Raw genomic sequence first — 22,597 nt, forward strand, 5'->3', positions numbered from 1 at the left:
CTTTGCTTCTGTAAAAAGGTTCTGCATTAATCGGATCCGCATTCCCTACTCCCCCCTCCTCTCTAGACATCCTGGAGTCTAGAACGAGGGTGTCTCCTGTTTACAGGTCTAGGCCATCCGCTGCATGGTGGAGGGGGGCGGGTGGGGGGGCGAGACTGTGATATGAAATGGAAGCAGTTGCCTGCACCGTGAATCTGGAGGGAGAAAATGCAGTGCCAGGATGTCTTTGGCCACACGGGTGGAAGGAACATGTATGTATTTATTTATTTATTTATTGGGCATTTGTAAGGAACTTCTACATCAAGAATGTCTGTTTCAAAGAGCCCACAGGGCAAAGGGAAGGGAAACAAGGGAACAGCAAGCCAATGGAATACAATCCTATTGATGAATATGGAATAATGCACCCAGAAACAATGTATTTAGTGGTGTGAGTTTGATAGACTCTTAAATAAAATACCTAAAAGTGTTTGAGTTCCGTTTGTGTTCTTGCAACAGTGACAGCAAAGTTACAGAGAGGAGGCGGCATTGGGGCTGCTTTGAAGCTCGAACCAATATTGTAAGGGAAGGGAGTCGCCCATGCACAGATTGACTTATCAGCTCTCCAGGTTCCCTTCACCAGCAGCCAATTCATCCATTGCCAGCAGTTATGGTGGTAAATGCACATGAGGCACCTGTCCTTTGGCATCCACCACTCTTGCTCCCGCCCCTTCAGCCTTTGCCATCATAATCTCTGCAGTTCCAATGAAGCTGGGAAATGTGGATCTGGTGATGGTAGTGCTGGATACATGGGTTCCCCCACTCGGACCCAAGCCTCCCTGGTTGATGGAGGCTGATCTGCCTCATGTTTATTTATTTGTTGGGCATTTATATAGCGCCTATACACTTAGCAAGCGTTTTGAGGTATAATTGAGCAAAAAAACAATCAATGTATCTAGGTATGTTGCTGAGTTCAAGCACCAATGACGCCCCATGGGTAGGAAAAGTCAAGTCCAAATACAAACAACTGACAGCGCAAGCCTGCATCGTGAACACGAAATATGGGAAACACTCATTAAAACCTGTTCTGACTTTCTATAAGACGAAAGTCATACCGGCCCTGATCCATGGAGCGGACTGTGCCTTTGGATGTCCTGCGGAAGTGTGGGCCTCCCTGGAACACTCTTTCTGGTCCAAGGTTTTGCGATTACCTCCTGGCGTACCAACCGCCTGCATAAAATATGAGCTTAGTCTCATATCCATTAACGGGAGGATTATGTGGAACACACCAAATGAATTTCGCAAAGCATCCGCAGAAAAGTTGACCCTACAATATAACATCTTAAAAGTTCCAGCCAAAGAGCATGATGACACTGTCCTCTCAATGTGGTTTCAGCGTTGTTAAAAAATCCTCAGCGACATAGGAGCGGACAAAAGTCTGCTACAAGAAAATCCAAACAAGATTAAATCATTGCTCTGGACTCAAGATTGGATTGATACTGGTGACACATGCAGAAAACACAGAATAATGAAGCTGATGCCCAATGGAGAGAGAAAATTGAATGAGATCCAGCCATACCTACAAAAATTTCCAGATAAAAACCGTAGAGCGATTTTTATGAAATATCGTCTCAACCAATTTCCGACCCGAGAAAACCTGATCATACGGGACGGTGTTGCCCTGAGTTTCACAATGTGTCGACTTTGTGGAGAAGACAATGAAACGCTGAAACACCTAACGCTAGAATACTCCAATCTGACACAGGAACACACAAAGCATTTCGGAAGGTTTATAATGGCAAAACCATCGTTGTCCATTGAAGAATGGTGGAGACAACCTTCTCAAGACTCGGATCGTAGTCTAACAATTGAACTAACCTTCTTCCTAGAATCAATGACAGAAAAACTACTAAAGGCAGAGGCTATGTTACACTCACCTGGCTCCCACAGAGGCGTCGATTGGAACTGGACAGCTCCGGTCTCCACCAATGTGACGCGTAGGGCCGAGATGACGGACTGGACTGGCCCACCTAGCTTCGTTTGCTTGGCCCGTAGGAATATTCTTTTGCAAATGGAGAAAGGGAATTAACCACCCGTGGAGTTGAGCGTAAATCCCCCCCAACCCCACTGTTCTCCCCACAGTTCGCCTTTGATGTCCCCTCTTATAGTCTCACCTGATGATTTGAAAATATGAGCTCTCCATCCTGCATTGAGCGCAGGGACGCATTGATAACCAGTTGCTTCACTGGCTCGAAGGAATTGGTGAGTTCCAGAACAATATTGACTCCGAGATTCCCGGCAAGATGCCGTTAGTATAAAGTTTCTAAGAGTTCAAATGCCTGACTTTCACTCTTGTCCGATTCCTTGCAGGTTGCAGCTTGACCCTAATGAAGAGTTCCTCGTGGCAACCGGTAGTATTCTGGTAAGGATTTGTATTTTCCAACACAGTTCGATAAAATAAAGTCAATATGTAACCTGTTGCTTTCTCCCTTATTCAGGCGCTGAGAGAAAGAGAAAGTCTTGGGGAATAATACCTCCTGCGGTAAAATCAGGTAAGTCTATTGTGGTGAGGAGGGTTCCCCTTGTTAGTCCCTTGTTTCAACTTGCTGTCCTTTTGTTTCCTCTTAGGGGCCGGGGTTCGGCAAAGATGCAGTGGAAGCTGCGCCGACCCGTGAAGAGGTATAGTACCCCCGGTGGTAAAATCATGTAAGTCTATGGGGGGGTAACTAATATTCCTCTCTGTATTTCCTTAGCTCACCTTGCTGTTCTTGTCTTCTCCTTAGGTGCCGGAGTGCGGCGGAAACATGCAGGAGGATGCGATGGAATGTGAAGATGCTGCGAAGGCCGGTGAGTTCAGCGCGGCACTGCAGCAGGCGAGGTGACGCGCATAAAATAACTTCTTTCTTCCAGCTCGAAGGCACGATGAATCGGGAATTCAGGTAAGGATTAAAGGTATTGCTCTTGTTCTAACCTTTTCTCCTTCTTTCTTCCTTTTTCTAGGAGTTCCAAACTCGAGGCGGGCGTTGGCAGAAGGCTGGATGCAGACTTGCAGGCACGGTGAGCGTTACGCTGCTGGATGCAGAATAACGCAAAGCGTGTGCTGCTCTTCAGGCGTGGTTTAAATAGCCCCCAAAGTAGTCCCAGATAAGTATTCCTCCCCAGCCCCGCCCGAGTAAAAAATAGTCCCTAAGTAAAGTAGTCCCTTCCAAGCCTCTTTTGGCTTGGAGCTCTTGCAGCATGGTCTGCATCAGGTAAGTTTTAATCTATGAGCCTGGCGCCTATGGCACAAGGACTGACTCTCCATATGAGCCTGGCACCACAGGCGCCAGGACTGGACCCAAATAGCCCCTAGCAGGGGTTTTTGGGTTTGCTTAGGATAACTTGATGCCTGCTTCTGGGGTTGCTGGACGTGGTCTGGGTCCCTGGGGGTAGGCATCATGACAGGCTAACTCAGAACTCAAACAGTCGAAGCCATTAGAGGTGGCTGGATAAAGTAGCGTTTGTGGAAGCCACTCCTTACCATATGTCATGCACCTTTCCTTGAAGTCCTCTAGCATTATCGGTGCTTGGTGGAATGTTTAATCACCCTAAAATTCCATGCTAACAAATTCATGTTACATGATGGCTCTACGTTCGTTTCTGCCTTTTTCTGTTCTTTTCTGTTCTTTTCTGTTAAAGGTTTGTAACAAACCAATAAAAACAATAAAACATTTTTTTTAAAAGATTAGCAAGCGTTTTAAAGTGCTCCAACGCAGGGAGGGAGAGTAGATAGCAGAATTGCTTGAAATCAAGCAGAATTGACATTCTTAATAGGCATTGGAACATTCAGAATGGGCAAGTGCTATGTATTTGGAGGGACACTGTAGAACAAAAGGAATAGTAACTGGATACAACATATGACATAATTATTGTACGTGCCTGACAGTTGTTTCGATAATGCTAGAGTTATACAAATAAAAGAGGAGAGAGGGGGGAGGAGTGGGTAAAACGAACAAGGCAATGAGTTCATCTTATGTGCCTGACAGTGTTCTGATAGTGATAAGTGCAAGAGACATGTAGTAGGAGTGGGGGCTGGAAGGGTGAGGCACCCTTGGCATAGAGAACAAAGTGGCTGCAGATGTAAAGAGGAAGAAGAAAAGGGGGGGCTGTGCTGCACAGTCATGGCCAGTCACTAGGAGGCCAACTAAATAAGGAAGGCACAACTGCAGAGCAATAGGTTGGAGTGCAAGGAATGTATGCAAAAGGATCACAATCAGTGCAGTGCATAAAAGAGGGTGCAAGATGTAAAAAGCACACCCTCAAAAACGATTTTAAACAGAGCACAATGCAATGCAAAATGGATGCAGTGAAGTAAACAGCACACCAACACAAACTACTTTTTTTAAAAAAAAGAACACAAGTGCAGTGAGAGAGGTAGATAGTCAGACTGAAATAGCAATCAGGTAAGGTTCAGGTGTTAGAGGAGGATGCAGTAGAAAGTTCAGCCATCACTCACAGGATCCACAAGGGTATGAGGGTGTCCAGGAGCCAAGATCATTTGGGAGCAGGCTGTACAAAGGGCCATCATAGTGTTTGATGGAACAAAAGGTTGGCGGGCCCCCTGGCTCGGCAAGGGCCAGACAGGCTCAGACAGAGCCATTGTGTGGGCCTTTGTGCGGTGGCCTGGCTTCGCCTGCCAGCTCATGATATGCTCTGATTTAAGAGAGGGTGGCCTATCAGGATGGAGGCAGGTCGGCATACAAGCACCCCAGTGCTCAGAGCAGGCAGCAGCCATGATGGAGGAGTGGAAGGCCAAAGCAGCACAAAGGCACAGCTGGGTAAAACAGACAGGAAGCAGGATTTCAAATTCAGAAGGAGGTTGGGCCACAGCTATGCGATATGCAAGGCCCAACAGGGCAGGTGGTACAAATTGTAGTACTCACTGCCACACTCAGTCCGAATATACACAAAGTAAGCTTGAAGCACTTCAGGGTTTACCTTCTGCTTGGAGTTGTGGAATCCTCACTCCTGCTGCCTTGTGAAGCCATCACAATGTTGTTGCTGCTCGTGTCCATGTAAGTGAGGCTGCATCAGCCAGGACAGGGCCTTTGTGTGGGCCTTCGTGAGGTGGGCCGGCCTCCTCTGGTGGCTTTGCAGATACTCTTTCCCTTGCACTTACGCGATCTCAATGTCACTGGGCTTGTCTTGTCCCCCCTTGTTCCCCTCCCCTGCCTTTGTTGCACCTTGAAACACTTGTGTCTAGGCATGCTATAAATAAAATATCATGTCATATCATACTGTTAGTACTGAGGTCACCCTGGCAGCGCTGGCGGTGCTCGCCTTCCTGTACCCTCGGTCTTTGAAGGACAGTCTCTATGGATCTGGATCATCCTCGCCAGAAGGCCCCAACGAGATGGCAGCTGCTTGCGATATGCCAAGTGCATTTGTGCAAAGGGAGATGGTAGGCAACATAGTGGCACATTGATGTTATCTTATGTTATAATATGTGGATTTATACAGTGCACCACTACCACCTAGGGGCAGTCTCCAGGCGCTCACGTCGCTCTGCAAGAAAAGAGGGTGGTGTGTGTTAGTGAGGATAGGATGATAGGATAGGTGCAGAAAAAGGAGAAACTGGCATCTGTGTGCATTGTCTTGCGTGTGGGAGTCGGTTGAGTGTCCCAGCTTGTAACCGTTGGGGTCAGACTCAGTGCCTTGGTTGTGTGCTAGTGTTATATGTTGGGTGTTGTATGCAGTTAGGGTGGAAGTACGGTTGTGCACACTGGTTAGTTTTATCTGTAAAGGGTGGGAGAGGGGTCAGTATCACGGTTGTCTGTTAGGTGCTTAATGGAGTTGTGTTGGTGTTTACTTGTGTGTAGTGTGGATGGATTTATGGAATATGTGCACTGGTATGTTCCATCTAAGGTTATGTCCAGAGTCTCTGCGAGTTAGTTGAGCGTGAGAATTAGATGAATGCTAGGTGTGTCTATGCGTAGTGTGGCTAGCCTATAGTCGTGTATAGTGGCGTAGGTTATGTTGGAGGAGTAGGAGTGGGGAGGATTGGTTAGTACATTGGTTATTCTCAACAGTGCCTCAGATGTATGACTTACGCAACAACCTTGCACCTCTTGACATTTCAGTCCCAGCATCAGTGGTGGTCGCTCCCACCTCTGATGCTTACAGTTGATACATAACTATTCCCACATCTGGAAACTCAGTCCTCCAGAGTGACAAGAACATCATCCTAAAAAAATGAAAGGAGCCAGATAAGGCGACATTTCCCAGAGTCTGGTCCAGGCTGTACCATCTGCATGGGGGTTCGGAAGATATTTCCAGAATCCCTGAAGCTTGATTAAATTCTTCCCTTCTTCACAGATCTCACACCTCGTGCTCATGATGCTACTAACTTTGCTTTAAGAGATACCGTCTGCTCAGCCCATGTGGCTCAGTACATATTAATGGACTACCACACCCTACAAATACTTCTGGAAGAAGGGGTGGTACACAGTGATATCGTGCCCATCAATTAATTAATTTCTGGATCAAATATTCGAAGTAGGAAGCAGCTTAGAAAGCCATTCTAGTGAATTAGTCAAACAAGTTACTGAGGAAAATGTGTTTGTTTCCTTAGGAAGCCCAAGGCCGTGATTCCAAAAAAAGGAGGTTGTAGGTCTCAACCTGCCCAAAGCCACTTTTGGGCCCCCAGAGATTCACAGAGGGGAACCTTTTGTGGCTGTGTCACCTTTCAGCCTATCAATGGCAAGACCAACACCTCCAACCTAATCCTCCTTCCTGACTACTGGCCTCGGAGTCCCCACTTTTTCTCCCCCAGCTTCAGAGCTCAGCTAAAGCACTCCTCGCACATGTGGGAAGGGGAGGTTCATATGCTTGGGAAAGGGACAAAGTGTGCCTGGGTTAATCTACAGAAATCGTAAAGATGCTTCTCAAATCTGGGCTAGTGGTCACTCCTTCATCAGAGAGGGCAGTATTCCGGTTTCCAAGAAGGTTAAAACTCTAGGCATCCATCTCGATCCCTCACTTAAGCCTGAATGTACATGTCAATCAGACTGTAAAAAATGTTCGTACTAAAAATGTTCGTACTACCTCCATCTGCTGAGGAACATCCATCCCTTCCTCTCTGAGGCGAACAGTGTTTCCATCGCACGGGCAATAATACTCTGGAGACTCCACTATGATCACGCTCTATTGATAGGTACGAATAAAAGGAGCCTGCAAAGGCCACAATGAACACACAATTATGCTGTGTTCATTGTCAAAGGAAAGTCTAGACAAGAACATATTGCCAGTAGTCGACAAGACACTGGCTTCCGCTCCAAGCACGTGTCCAATGCAAGGCAGCTGTGCTTTTTCATAGATGCCTGTATGGAATTATACCAGCTTACCTTAAAACATGGTGTCTTCATATGAACCAACAAGAATTCTCCACTCATCGACACTATCATTGTTCAACAATTCAAGCTTTAAGTAGGCTAATGGCCTTGGGAAGTCATTCCCAGTCACCTCAGCTAGGCGCTGGAATTCCCTTCCCCCTGACCTAAGACAACTGGACGATTGCAGAAGATTCTCTCGACAGTTAAAAACCTTGCTCTTTCAATAAAACTCCTCTGTTTAGACTGAGCTTCAGCTGAATTCCTGTGCCGTCCCTCTGTTGTACTTTTGTGTTTGTGCTCATGGTGCCCCGATGGCTGCAGGCTTTTGGCGCCCTATAAATAAATACAAAATAAAATAAATAAATAATATGTGAGACTCAATTAAGAAAGCGGCTCTGGTGGGGGATATCCAGGGCGGCCGACTCAAAGGACTTATTCTTACAGTTACCCAGGGGAAGTTTGGGTAAGCAGTGTTTTCCGTCCTTTTCCTTGACCGAACCCATGAGGAGCACGGAGTCCTATCATAGATATAGAACAAATCAACGGGTTTGTCAAAGATGTCCCTTTCAAAATGGAAACACTGCATTCTATCATTCCTTTGATTTCCCCAGGCACGTCTTGCTTTGGATAGACCTAGCGGAGACGCATTTCAATATTCTGATCCTCCCCTCCCATCAGTGGATCCTGAGGTTTTCCAACATATGCTTCCATCTTCAATTCAGCTATCTCACCATTCGACTCAAATCAGCCCCCAAAAGAATTCTCAAAATGTCTTGCTACTCTGGTGGGAAGTCTCCACAGTCAGGGGTTTGAGGTTCACCCCTACCTCGAGAAACGGTTGATCCGTACCTCGTCGCTTGTTCAAGTAACAATGGAAACCAGTGCTGCTTGCAATATCCTCTTCGTGCGTGCGTGGATCATCAACCTTTGGAAATCCTCTCTGAGGTGCTCTCAATGTCTGGTGGTTACTGGGCGCCTGTTTGACATGTCCAGTGGAAGGGTATCCTTTCTTCTACCCTTGGCCCTCAGGCTTCCGACCAGATGTACATCCCTAATGGTGTAGGAATGAGTTTTGCTTGCCTTGTCAATGGCTCAGGGTTCAGGGGGGCCTAGCAACCACAATGGGTTTAGTTCCCGGGTCTGGTTTCACCTAAAGCCATTTGTGTGTCATCCGCCCTCACACTAGGAAACTGCATCTATGAATTATTTGGAGAACAGTTTCCATAACCCCTCCAGTCCAGCAGGCCCTCTCTGCCCGTTGCCAGACACACTTTTCCCGGTTAATGTTTCTCTCAGTGCTCCCCTCATTTTCCAAAGCACTTTGTATGTGTGCCTCGAGGAGGAATCCACCCTTGTTCCATCATGGGTTCAAGAATGCATTTAAACAGCCAGTGGGGGCAAGCTCTCGGCCCATCATGCGTTTAAGGATGCATGTCAACAGCCAGTGGGGGCAAGCTCTCGCTCCCGGCAGTGGGTGGGGAATAAGTTGCTGGGTAGGTTGCAGCTGAAGCTTTGGTTTCTTCAGGTCTCCTATATTCCAGGAGTAGAGTATTTGGGAGCGGATCCGCTGAGCGGGGATTTCCTGTTGATCTGTAGTTTACTCCTCATGCCTCTCTGTGTTCAAGGTGATCTGTGACTGCTTCAAGTTTCCCAGTGTAGATCTGTGCGCCTCGAAGGGTAATTGCTCTCCTCTGCCTGTTTCTTTCTGAGACAAAGGGCCTTTAGGAAATGGCCATGGGCGGAGCTTCATCCTCTTGGCCTTCATCTCTTCTCTTTGCGTCCCACGGTTGGCCCTCTTCTCCCAGAGCCCTTTGGTGCATAACGAAGGATGGTGCAGTGAAGATCATAGTGACTGCCCCTTATTCTCAGACATCTTGTGGCCAGTACACCTCCAGTTGTCCGCCAGACCAGCGTTTCCCCTTCTTCTAGACCTGTCTAATTGAATATGGCCAATTATCCCTAAAGATGGGTGGATTAACCTGTGATTGACAGTTTGGTTTCTGAAGGGCTGGGGGGGGTAAAATATGATCATTTGGGCTGGCTGATCCCATACTGAATTCTTAGTAGTCTCTCTACCGCAGCAAACCACTCTTGCCACGGGAGGTATTCTCATCTTGGTGTTCTTAGATCCTTTATCTAGTGGTCATTTTCATGGGCTGGAATCCATGCAGTGTGAGCTCACTTTCAAACAGGCCATTCTCCTGTGTGTGCACAGTTGGCAACCTTAATTGCCCTTTTGCTCTTTTGTGTCCCACTGGGGTCCTGGCATATCAGACCCTAAGGGGGTTGTGGTGTTTACATCTCGGTTTCCCTTTGCCTCTCAAACAGGGGACTTTTCGCTGGCTCTCAAGTCTACGCGGGGTCCTTCATTTGAAGTGCAGCAGGATCTTCTGATTAACACTGTGTCCATCAAATGTCCATTTGTGACTGCTGGGAATCCCGCACACTTACTGGGCGAGTTTCATGCCCTGCTTTCTACGCCTTCCTAAAAGCATTCCGTCCTTCAGTGATTAGTCCTTCCTCCTTTCCACCTGTTTCCCCCTAGGGTTATGCCAGGCTTCCTACTGCATGGAGGTCTTCTTAAGTCAGACGGGTGCGGATGGTGTGCTTCACCCTCATAAGTTAGATATTGGTAGGGAGGGAACGTCCTGCCCTGTACATACTGCCAATTCAGAGCCTTTGTGCTTGGTGGATCAGAGAAAAAGCCATCAATTTGCGCCCTATGTCAATGGATGCCGTTTTTTTATATTTTTTTATTGTGCATTAGTTTATACATAAGAAACCTTAAGCACATAGAAAAAGAGAAGACTCGAAAAAGGCACCGTAAATGGATCAAGTTGTCTTTGTTCTCATCATATCGTCATTCTAACATTCTGCTTCTGCCTGGTGTGCAGGATGAATCCACCGGGGCATTTGTCCACATTTGGGGCCACCCTGGTGGGGGTGGATTATTGTAGAACTGCTGCCAGGCACCCTCTGCAGACTGCATGTGTTGTGGGGTTACCGTTGTCCTCTTTTGGTTATGCTCTATGCATTGCATGGTTGATGATTTCTTTGACTGATGCGCTGGCCTCATTGAGTAAGACTGGGATGAGGAAGAAGGTGAGAAGGCGATCCTCACTGCTTTGAGTTCTCTTCCTTGTGCCAGTCCTGTGAGCACACCCTCCCTCCCACAAGGTACTGCCCATGTGTGTACTGCTGGGGTAAATACATGTGCTTCTGGGTTGAATGTCCATCTTTGGACTCATTCAAGAGAGTGGAGAAATTATGTTTTTTAGGAGTGGGAAAGGGGTGCCTGTCTTTGATATCTGGATGCCTCGCTCAGTGAGAACTGGGAAGACGATGCCTAAAACTCTGAGCAATGAGGATTACTGGAAAGCAATGGAGGCATTCCCACTGCTCGCCCTTGGCCAGTCCCCAGACACTGCCCTGGACAACAACCATTAGGAATTCATGGGGACAGACATAATAGCACACAAGACACACATGCAGGAACTGTAATGCGTGCAGTTTGCACATAAAAGTCCTTTTGTCAATCGATAATAACGTAGAAATTAACACATAATATAACAATGAATACATACATCATGATGTGTATGTGCAGTTTGCTCATGGTATTCCTGTTGTCAATCAGCAATAGTGTATACATGCACACACAATGAATACACAAGTCGTAATGTATCCACAGCTGATAGAGCCGGGGAGCCAAAACACGGACGGGTAAAAACGAGATAGTACTGAGGAGGGGGACTTTGTTGGCTCTAGAAGCCAAACACTAGCTGAGTGAGCAAACACAACCAATACTTGGCAATCTGCCTGCCCACCTTCCACAACACAAGACCTCTGCCTTGCGTCCTGCCCCCCTAATACACAGGCTCATACCTGGCATCCGATCCCCAACTCAACCTCCAACAGCAGATAAGGAAACCCCCTGCATCCAGATCCCACCTCAAAACACTACACACATACCTGGCGTCCTGCCTCTCCGACCCACAGCACAAGACCCAGGGTTAGAATTCCGCTCGCCGCCTACGCAGTTCTGCCTCCCCACATCACCTGGCTTAAATCTGGTCTTGTGTCTCCCCACAGCACACAACTCAAACACGATGCCTTCGCACCTTCACAAAACAAACTCTGGCATCCCAATGTTGTAATTGTAATTTTTTTAAAAAAAATTTTATACAGTGCTTATACACAGGTAGAGTGCTTCAAAGCGTGTCAATGCAGGAAGGGAACAAGGGAATACAGTAATCATTCTTAGGTCTTGAGGTTTCTGAATGATCTAAACAGAAAAACTAGCATACCAAGCCTGACGACATTTCTCCTAGTGCAAGTGCATGAAGTGTTACAGTTTTGACTCGGCGGGGGAGGCGGGGACAAAAAAAGGTGGTGGAGGGGACAGGAGAGACAAACTTCCTAGTCCTATTACATGTAGGTAATGCATAAGTGCAGACAGAGGTGCAAGGAAGAGGGGGTGGGGTGGAACAAAACACGTCCAGTCCAACAGGGCCCTGGGTTAAGTGCATAAATGGCAATGTTGGCAGAAATGGCAACGTGAAATAAAATGATGTGCCCAGATCATACATTTTAGTTAAGAAGTGAAGCAGGGATGTGATCCTAGTCTGCACTATATACTCGTGTCTAACGCTTGAGTAGCCAATGGAAATACGTGAACTGCATAGTTTTTAGGAGCTAAAATAAGAGACACCTAGTACTGTTTTATAGGGATGTCTTGACAAATATGGTATGGTACACCAACCTGGCGAATATATAAATCATTCTATTAAGGAAATGTAGTATGACTGTAGCTATGTGTTTCCCATCCTGAAGGAAAGCTGGAAACCACTAGAAAGAAAGAAATGTCAGCCTAAAATCCTCTTCTGGGCTTTTGCACCCGCACTTTCAAGACTTAAAAACCCACAACAAAAAACAAACCTATTTGACAAGATCACCTGAAGGTTTGACACAGGGTGCAGATTGTTGTGAGACATATTGTGTGAAGAAGTTGTGAAACTTCAAAATTAAAGTAAAGCCATGTTAGGCATGTCTAACCAGCGGACCTCGTTAAAATAAGTTTAAAAAAGGGGGTGTGCAGTTACAAAGGTGCATGTGCAGTTCTTATCACCCAGTATTGACACTTAATATGTGGCCTTGTCACAGACGTTGAAAGGTTCCCCACTCACTGTTCTGTCCGGTGTCCACCACCTAAACAGCTTACTATTTAAATGGTCTATTGATAACACAGAGACATGCTAAAAGGCTATTTGCAAGGCTGCAATACCAGGACCTTAACTGCATGGTTCCTCACCGACGTCTTCCTCATGATGACTCTGGAGGCAAGCTGAGGACTCGGGTACAATGCGGGGGTTAGGGATTGAACGGATGTCAGAAAGACACCACCCATTGGCTGCCAGGTAAGGTTCGAGGTTTTGGGGTAAGCACCCAGTGGATTGAAACTCTAGTCCAGCTGCCTGCTTGGTCTGAGCTTGTCTGAGCTGCAACAAATAGTTCTACCTCCTCACATGGCTGCAAATAGTCACTATGTCATGTGTGGATCCTTCAGCTGTTGGCACACACAATATGCAAGGGCAGCAGGCATTCCTGTGATGCCAGATTCAATTCTATCGAGAACAAATCAGAACCAGCTAGAGCAAAATGCTCCTAACTTTAAGTTTCTATGTAAATGAGGCTCTCTTGAAGCCTCCGGCACCTGCGTCAGTGGGGCATACACTTTTAGGATGTTTTAGGATTACTTTGATTATCTAAGACCCGCCATAATTAATAACCTAATTGTGAAAAAAAGGTTGTGTGTGATTTGGTGGAGTTTATTTTGTCAAATTTGATTTTGTAGAGTTTATTTCTTCTTTTTTTTACATTAGGCCACAAATAAACACAGAGGAGACCCCCCCCCCCCTCTCCTTCATCGGAAGCAAGAAACCTTGGAGTAATTTCTGCCTCTTCTCTCTCCTTCCTCCCTCATATCCAGGACCTTGCCAAGAAGGCCAATTTCCAACTCTACCTCCTCAGAGGTATCCTTCCTTTCCTCACTTCTCCCCAGAAGCTCAATGTCTCTAGAGCTCTGGTACTCTCTAGGCAGGACTATTGCAACACCCTCTTCTTTCATCTACCCTCTTCCTCTCTCCACCCCCTCCAGCGTGTCCAGAATAGGACTGCAAGACTTCTGTTTGGCTCCAAGCACAGAGACTGCATCTCTCCAGCCCTAAAATCTCTTCACTGGCTCACGATTGCTGCAAAGATCAAATTCAAATCCCTCTGCATCATCCATTAGGCTGTCTGGGGTTGAGGACCAGCCTATCTACAACTCGCTCTCACCAAATACTCTCCCTCCAGATCTCCTGCGCCAACTCTCTGCGTCTCAAACTCTTCTCTAAACAACAAGCTGGTGGCTGATCTCTTTCCTCTGCTGTCTGCCTCCTCTGGAACAGCCTCCCCCTTCCTCTCCGTCTTGAGCCAGATCTCGTCAAATTCCAGAAGCTCCTCAAGACTTTCCTTATCACCTCCTCCTTCCCCCTCTCCCTCCCGTGACAAACCCCACAGTCATTGAGATTGGGGATCAGGGCCCTTATGTTTCCTTTTGGGTCCTGACCGCCCCACCCACAATCGCCTTCATTCTCTGCCCACTCCCAGCACTTGCTTTTGGGCGCCCACTGGCCTGTGTTGTCTCACAGACATGCACTTATGCACGGGCAGGTGACCACTCTTTACCAAGTGACCTCTGCCAGACACTTAACTTCTGCTTGCAACTGATTCCTGATATGAAGCACTTGTTCTGTATGCATGGACGCGTGGAATGCTGATGTGAGGTAGTGGAATGTTTGGTGATGAATGTCGTGCCAAGGTTCCACCTTATGCCAGTTGAGCCTGGGCGATGGGACCCAGTGGTTCTATGCTTAACAGCTTGTAGTAACTTATAATTAAGCTTATGTTAAGAAGCTACAGAAGACTACAGAAGATAGTTTATTTCAATTCCCTTACACTTCCCCACTGTGGAACTCCCAGCACTTCCCGCGCCGTCGCTTCTTTCTCTCTGCACGTGCACGTTCTGAATGCTCACAAGGCCTAGTAGGACTGGCTCTGTCTTTTCTCCTGATTGTTATTTTATTTGCCTTTCGCTCCCATGCTCCCTCCCCGTTGCCCTGGGTGCTTTGAAACACAATTCCCTGATGTATGCACAATAAATAAAATAAAGAAATACATTTGCAGCCAAATTCATCTGAAAAAATTCGACGAAATTGAATTCGACAGAATTTGCTGGGTTGTGATCTCCCTATCCCGGAAAAAATCATGTTTTCTCAAAAGAATTACTGTTACTACTGATGAAAAGGTAAAATCTAACATGTGAATGATCCCATCGTTTAGGTATCATTATCCAGTACAGACATAATACAATGTAAAATCTAGAAATGTTGGGAATGCCTCTGTTAAGGTCCCAATTATGCTGCAATGCACTAATTACCTAGTCCAACACCCTACACACTACACATTTAACCTTAACTCACACTGAATCTCTACTTCACGAGACTCAATGGAACTATAGTATCGATGTAAGTTACCCAAGTGTTGCCATGTGTTGTGTTTCATGTTAATTTGTACAGGTGTTGTAGTGACACGTTTTGTGTTTCCTGCTACCTTTCCATCTGTGTGGGGTGTGTGTTCAAACATATGTGCAGATCAAAGTTTGTAATAATGCGTGTGTGGGGGCGTGGGATGCAGAGGAGGGGCCTGCCTCATTTGCAATGTGCACGGAGTGACTATGGACCCACTCTTCAGAGTCTGTGCACATATGGTTTTGCTATGTGCTCAAGGCTGGTAATAGTGTGTGTGAGAGGGAGAGAGTGTGTGTGTGTGTATGTGTGTGTGTGTGCATCCTTTATCCGCAACGTGTCCATTGCTGACTCCAGATGTACTGCGCGTGGGAACAGCTGGCTACATGTGCATGTGTCGAGTGTTGGTGGAATGTGTTCCAGTTTCTGGCTCGTAGGCTTGTGGGGGTGGACAGGTTTGCTCGGCAAGTGTGTTTTTTGTGTGGAACATGTCTGTTTGTAAATGCATGCATCATCCACAACATGTTACATATTTATATATAACTTTAGTTAATGGAGAGTTAAGATGATCATCCAATTTATCTCAACAAACCCCATGAAATTCGTTGGAGCTGGGAAGTAATGAGCATCGAACCTCTGAGCCGTCCCCCTGTAGGTGTCCACAAAATGTCATTGTCAATCCCTGTTTTGATGTCATATATGTGCTTTCGGGCTCAGTAACGGGGGCACTCAGAATTAAGACGATCGCCACTTCCCACACCTGCTAAATTTCACATTGTTGTGCGATAAATGGGATCATCTTAACTGTTTTTTTTTCGCTGAATTGCAAGGGTTTTGTCATGCTAGACCTTCTTCAGGGCCCACTGTCCAGGGCCTTTGGCCGTGGCCACTATCCTTTCGACACTAATTATTATTGTAGACCAACTCCTACTAGCCAGGGCCTCGGGCCAAGGCCCACATCCCCTTAGCTCAACGGTGACCAGATGCCACCGGCTATGGTCTTTGACCGCGGCCACTAGCCACGTCCTTTGGCCGTGTCCATTGCCTGCTTCGCAAACCAAAAGGAAAGATACATTTTTACTGTCTCGAAGACTTCTGTGTAGGGCGACTGCATTGCCGGGACTCTCCCACTTCGTCCTATCACGTGAATTCAGCAACAGGATGTCCACCTATGTGTGACCTAAGTATGGTTCCTTCACGTGTGGGAAACATAGGCACTGTAGGAGAGTGATGGCTCCCTTTACATATATGTCTTATGTCATGCTACATTTATGCTGTGCTATGCTGCCATTCTCTGCCATGTTATGCTATGATGCGCGTGAGCGTATGATATGTATTTTAGGCCATGCCATTATATGTCATGCTGTGCTATACAATGCTGTTCGGCCAGACTGGGCCATGCTACATTTTTTGTGAATGCTGTACTTTATTGCAATGTTAGTTCTAGTTCTGCTATGCTATGTTATGCTATGTTAGTGTGTAGAGCATCATTTCGGTTTGGCCATTTCAGACTGACATGCAATTGGAACTTCAAGTACTGGTTCTATATGTTCTATGTTTCCTTATCATCTTTGTCCAAGGCTCCATGTTCCTCAAAGTGCCAATGAATAAAGTGTTAGCATAGCATAAATACATGTTAAGATAGTAAACAGCCTGTAGGTCACGTCATAGGGCCTCTGGGCCAATTAGGGAGCTCGGAAGACAGGCTTTACCTGATAGCATTTCCTGTGTTCCGAGCTTCCTGATAAGTGGTAGGCTGCCATCTTCCCTCCAGGACACAAGTCTTTGATCGCCCCATGCCCAGTGTCCCCTGCTGCACCCCCTCACCACGGCCCCACCCACTCCCCTCACCATCCCAACCCCTGTGGCTGCCTCATTGCTCACCGGCTCCCGAAACTCCTGCTGTACTCCCTTTTACACTGTTGCCCACCATGGAAAGGGAGAAGGGACTACATGTACTTTCCATATCTCTATGTTCATGGTGGCCATTTTGATTCTCAGTTTTTTTTGTTGAGCAACGCCAACCGCGCCATTTCTCAACTTAAAAAAAGCTACTTGCACTCTGGAAAGCATGCTGGGATGCTAATAGCTATAAACCCCTCGGTCACCGGGCAATATCGGTGAGGTAATGGCACCAGCGCCCACATTAAGGCCAGGGGTCTGCGACCTTTGCCTCTCCAGATATTTTGGACTATGACTCCCTTGATCCCTCACCATTGATTATACTTGCTAGAGCCATTGCTGTTATAGTCCGAAGTATCTGGAGATCCACAGGTGGCAGACCCTGTTAAGGCCCCAGCTTCACTTAGCCCCCGGCTATTAACCGACTGGTAATGCCCACCTAACAAGATCTTTAGTGCTTGAATGACACTTTTGAGCTAAGGACCTTTTAGTACTGTAGATAGGAAAGAAGTGTATATTTATAACTATATATATCAACCCATTAAATATGCTTGAATTTTGATCCCAACAGAAGATAATGCCAGGTTCCATGTTATGACAGGTTATGTGAGCTGCATCACCTTCTGTCCCCTAAACAATTCAGGATTATACTAACCAATAGCTGTCCCACCCCCATGGATAATAGGATTTTCCGCCTGATGAGTTTCAATTCTCATCTCTTATATGACATAACCACACACGCATTTAAAATCAATACACGGTGGCAGTGGGCTTTTCAAGACCCGGACCATGATGTTTTCCAATACTAGTACAGAAGACGGGGCTGATCGCAGAAGCTTACGCTGCAGTGTGAGCTCACCTGCACTCACCACACCGCTCAAGCACTAAAAACTGCATCGCGCACGCTCCTTGTGTGGCCACAAAGGGCCCGTAAAAAAGCTCTTTCTGTCCAACATGAATTAGGACAGTCGGTTAAAAATTCATAGGAAGATTACATAAAACCATATGCTGCCTTTATTTTTTCTTCGTTTGCATTAAAAATGTACAGCAGCTCTGCATTAGGAATCCATTAGTCCGCGCGCCCCGCGCACCGGACTCTGAAGCGAGCAATGGGGGCGACGGAGAAAGTGTTTTCCGCACTGTGCTTAGAGCCCCTTCAATAAAAAAGGTGCAAATGAAACTTCTCCATCCAGCTAATGAGGCTCCATTAGAGAGGTGTCCACTGTTGCAAGCAAGGCCTCCTCGTCGTCCAGGCAATGAGCGCTCACGTGCCCGGTGGTAGCGGATAGAATGAATTCGATCAGGCCAGGTTCCTGTAGTCATCAGTGGATAAACGTAAATCCATATTTTAAATGGACTCAGGAAATGGCCTACCTATACATCGCTTCTGGATAAAAAAGGGTTTACGGATATCCCTTCCAGGTGGATCTCCAGCTTTGGATTTCCGATCTGAGGCCGCTGGATTTCTTTGTGAGCTAATTGATTATGCACTGCATAATTGCTTGGATCTGAACTATGAGCGCTTAATTTAACTGACAGGTTGAATTATCCAGCCATAATCTGCGCGTAATAAGACACGCCGCGAAGGGCCTCCATACTGGCGCGAACTGTTGCTCGAGAGCGTATTACGGGAAGTATTAACGAGCCATTTCTCTGCATACATTTGCGCCTTAGGAGCATCTTGTTCAGATTTCAGATAAGTGCCGGGAGGGTTCTCTTACAAGCTCGGGCTTCGTGAGCTGTGCTAGAGTACGCCGACACAGCCAGCAATGGGGGGCGGGGGAAAGGACGCGGAACAACCTGCGCACCCTCCCAAGAAAGGTCAAGGGTCATGTCATGGTAGGTACGCATCCAAGCCTTATGGCACTATAAGGCCCGTCTTACAGCTGAAGAGATGCAGTAAACAGCGGTCTTGGGTGGAAAGGATACACCTAAAAGAGGGAACCACGGAAATGTCAATTTTTAGCGTGTTTTGTTCTCTAGTTCCTGAAAGAAAAAACATTGTATGAAAACATTATATTGATTTTTTTATATACATTGAAAGTTGAATTCTTGCAAACGAAGTGGCTATAATAGTGGGAACATTGCGATACAGTTAGGATATTATGATATGATATGACATGGCATTTATAACGTGCCTTTATAAGCCTCTCACATCTTTACCCTTTTTTGGGAATTTTCCTGGGTAGGCTTGATCCTCTTTTGAGAGGAATGGTATGATTTTTATTCTCTTTAAGCCCTTAAGTGCCAGGCTATTATGCAAGTCTATGCAAAAAGGACAAGCATTCTCGTCCTTGGGAGAAAATGTAAACCCCTACCGGGAAAGCCAAAAGTCCAACGGAACAGAGATGGCATTGAATGGATAAACCACAAGCGGATGAGAGGTAAATCGCCCGCTCTGCCCGGGGCCCGATCAAATAATTAATCTAAACAATGCTATGTTCATTTGGAAGAGGGGGATCCTTACGATAGTGTTGAATCCAAGTAAGGGGGGGGGTAGACTTGATGTCAGGTGTAGGGATGTAGTTCCAGTGGAACAAAAGTGAAAGTTAGCCACGGTATACAGAAGTTGAGGAGAGCGTGAGAACCGAGAGTAGGATCGAGCGAGCAGCGAACGAGGGAAGTCGCTAGATTCAGAAGGCAGCCCATAGATCGATTTAAAGACCAGAACGAGAAAGGTAGAGAGGGAGTGATTGTGCATGGATGGCCACGCCCACACCGAGACGATGTGCAGAGTGGGTGGTGATGCTGGAAGTCTCCAGGGAGTGTGGATGGCTAAGCTGAGAATCTTGTTAAGTGGGTTAAAGGAGTACAGAGGAAGTCCAACCATGTGGCTGGGGCAATAATCCATGTCCATAAAATAACGTAGATGCTGTTCAGGTAGGTAGACAGACCAGCTGTGGAGCAGAGGTGGGTTGCTAGGTAACTTTATTTACATATATACATATAATACAGATCCAGTTACTCTCATAATATATAGAGTGGGACAAGACAGGGGTTGATCAAGGGGCGCACCCACCGGCCATCCTCATATCCCAACAGCTCGGGCCCCAACTGTCACACATGCAACACTCTACAACATTCACTCTCCCACCTTCTCCCAAGCTGTCAATCATCCATTCACTAGGATTCTAACATCCACACAAATAGCCGGCAGAAATACAGGACAAGATCATTACATTGCAACATCCATCCTGCTGAGGACAAGAATGGAAATGTGAGTTTTTTTAGAGTGAAAGGTGAAGAAGGGGTGGGTTTTGAGGATGTCGAGGCCGAGGGGACAAATTGCTGTGTTTTCCGATTGCTGTCAAAATGCACCCCCAGTTTGGAGGTTGGGCGATTAATAGCCTCGGGTCCAGACACATTGGGCAGCAGAAAGCAAAGTGCCATCCACTGTAGAAGGGCAGGCGGGCAGGGTTTCTATGTGATTTTATCGTGGAAATTTGCCCGAATCCAAATCCAACGAATTTCCTTTTTCTTTTCAGCCATGTGGCCACAAATATATGCAAGGGGGGACCCCTCAGCCCCCACAGTACCTCGTCACCCTCTGCCTTAATTATTACCCTTACCCACCCCACACATATATTTGCAGCCAAATTCTGCCAAAACAATTTGATGGATTTTGATTCAATGAAATCTCCTGTGATGAAACCTCCCTATCCCGGGAGGCAGTCAGTGATGCGGGAGAAGATCTTCTGGGTGACAGTGGGAAAGGACAAGAAAATGTGGCTGTCATCAGCAAAGGGGTGGTTTGGGTACCCAAAGGATGCATCTGGCACGGGACATGGTGCCAAGGTTGAAAAGTAGAGGACCAAGGGCAGGCACTTGTCTGTATTAAGGAAGGTTGCTCCAGTTGCAGAGTGCTGGCCTTCGGGTAGAGATTTCCGGGTCAGTAATCCAATCAAGGGTCGCTATTGCACTGTGCACATGGCTATCCTCGGAAATCCCATTCTGAAGCGGTGGAGGCGACAGAGCAAGACACAGGCGCATTGGCTCCTGTGCGCAAACAGTCCACTGGCTTCCAGGAAAGCAAAGAATTGAATTACAACCTTTTCGCTAAAACCACTATGTCAGGGACTCATCTGCGGCAGCTGATCCCATTCTACACCCCTGGATGAATCCAGCTCGCCAACCAGTTGATCTTGATCTCCCAAGGAAGGTTTAAAAGAAAGAAACATGGAGGATGGGCACACACCTGGTGGGGTCCCACGTTGTGGAACAATCTGGATTGAGGAGGAGATAAATAGGGCAAAAAGGGGACCCTCTTTTTTGTTGAAGGGGGCCCTGACTCTAGAGGGTGGATAGAGTAGCACGAAAAAGAAAGGACAGTCAAAGGCTACCCCTGTTCGTATACAAAGTGTAGGTACGTTCGGAATGCAGCATAGGCTAGGTTTAGCAAATACTAGCCAAAAAAAGATCACAGAAAAAAGGGATTGTGAATCCATAGAAAACATTTTTTAATGAATTGCTAGACAAACATCTAAAAAGAGGCCAGTGAACAAGAAGGGCTAATTGGAGTGGCACTACTCGAAAATAGTTGACAACAATTGCGTAGTAGTACATGAAAATGCACAAGATACTCTGCTACTAACCCACACGAAATATGTAGTTATTTTTGTAATTGAACTTTTACTCTGTGTTTTAAAACCACTCCAAGTAGGCCTAAAGACACATGAACTGGCATTGGCAGGCAGGTGTCTCAACTACCACCATCTGGTGGAATTCAGAATCTGGCACACTTAAGCAAACACAAGCATGTATTTCACACAATGTATGCAACTTTTAAGTACCTAAATATAGGCCGGATCAATAGCATAGGGTTCAAGCAACTGCTTGCAAGTGGAACACACTGGATTTGTTTTACATTTGAACACTTAGTACACGGTGTCTTCTTTGGAATACAATTTGTAAATTTTCATTGAAAGACGCATACGGTCAAACGTAGAGTGTCGCGCCTGTGTCCTCTCCCCAGCACTTCTCTTACTGTGCTCCGGAGAAGAGAGCCCAATGGGGTATGTCTAGCTATCTACCCCTTGGCCAATAGGGGCCAGAAGGGAACACACATGAAATAAATTGGTAAAAATCAGATTGAATGATTACACAATATGACTGCAAAGGAGCTAACATTTACACAGATGTGCTGTTGTTTCCGTAGGAACCGCGAGGAGGCGATTCATGGCCTACGGAAAAGCAAGTAAACCAAAAGCCTGAAACTCTGCCTTGAAAAGTGGTCATTGCAGCTGCGGACCCTCAACTCTGTGCTTGGAGGCGGGGTTAGGCAAGACCGGAAGAGCGCTGCACGGCCGGGTAGAGTGGATTAGAACGAGGTGGCCTTCCTGTCACAAGCTTGGCTCGTGGAATGCTGAGCTCAAGGTAAGGTTGGGGTGTGTGTTTGGGTGTGTGCCACTTCCCCCGGGCCCCCTTGCTCCTTATAGTTTCCTGAGCTTCTCAATCAGGTAGGATGAGCTTTGATCCATCTACTGACCGGCGTGATCCTGGTGCATGTCTGGTGTTTTGGAGTCATTGCATCTTCTATGTTTCTGAGCGTGTGCTGCTGGTAACACTGACGGGCATCTGTCGAGGTGTTATATGTTAGAATCTGCTGTTTTCATGCACAGCCAGTGTTCTTTGCTTGCATCGGATGACCCCTGTTATTCTGCATCACAGTAACCATTGAATGCCCTTGTCTTGAAGAGAAGGCGACCCTATGAAAGTCATAGTGTGGTGGTTAGAGGGGGGTCAAGGAACACAAAGCCACTTAAAACCATGTGCTTAGTACATGGT

General features: G+C 46.6%; 1 protein-coding gene across 11 annotated transcripts in view; it reads left to right on the forward strand.

Moving 5' to 3' along the window:
• The window catches only part of TENM4 (teneurin transmembrane protein 4), a 2,472,585-nt gene that overhangs the window by 1,067,615 nt on the left and 1,382,373 nt on the right, over positions 1 to 22,597 (forward strand). For all 11 annotated transcript variants that reach the window (XM_069639906.1, XM_069639908.1, XM_069639907.1 and 8 more), the window contains exon 5: positions 21,969 to 22,186. The gene's annotated coding sequence lies outside the window, so the exon portion shown is untranslated. The remainder of the gene's footprint in view (positions 1 to 21,968; positions 22,187 to 22,597) is intronic.

This window comes from Ambystoma mexicanum, chromosome 7q (genome assembly GCF_040938575.1).
Source record: "Ambystoma mexicanum isolate Mex_15411 chromosome 7q, UKY_AmexF1_1, whole genome shotgun sequence".
Classification (NCBI taxonomy): domain Eukaryota; kingdom Metazoa; phylum Chordata; class Amphibia; order Caudata; family Ambystomatidae; genus Ambystoma; species Ambystoma mexicanum.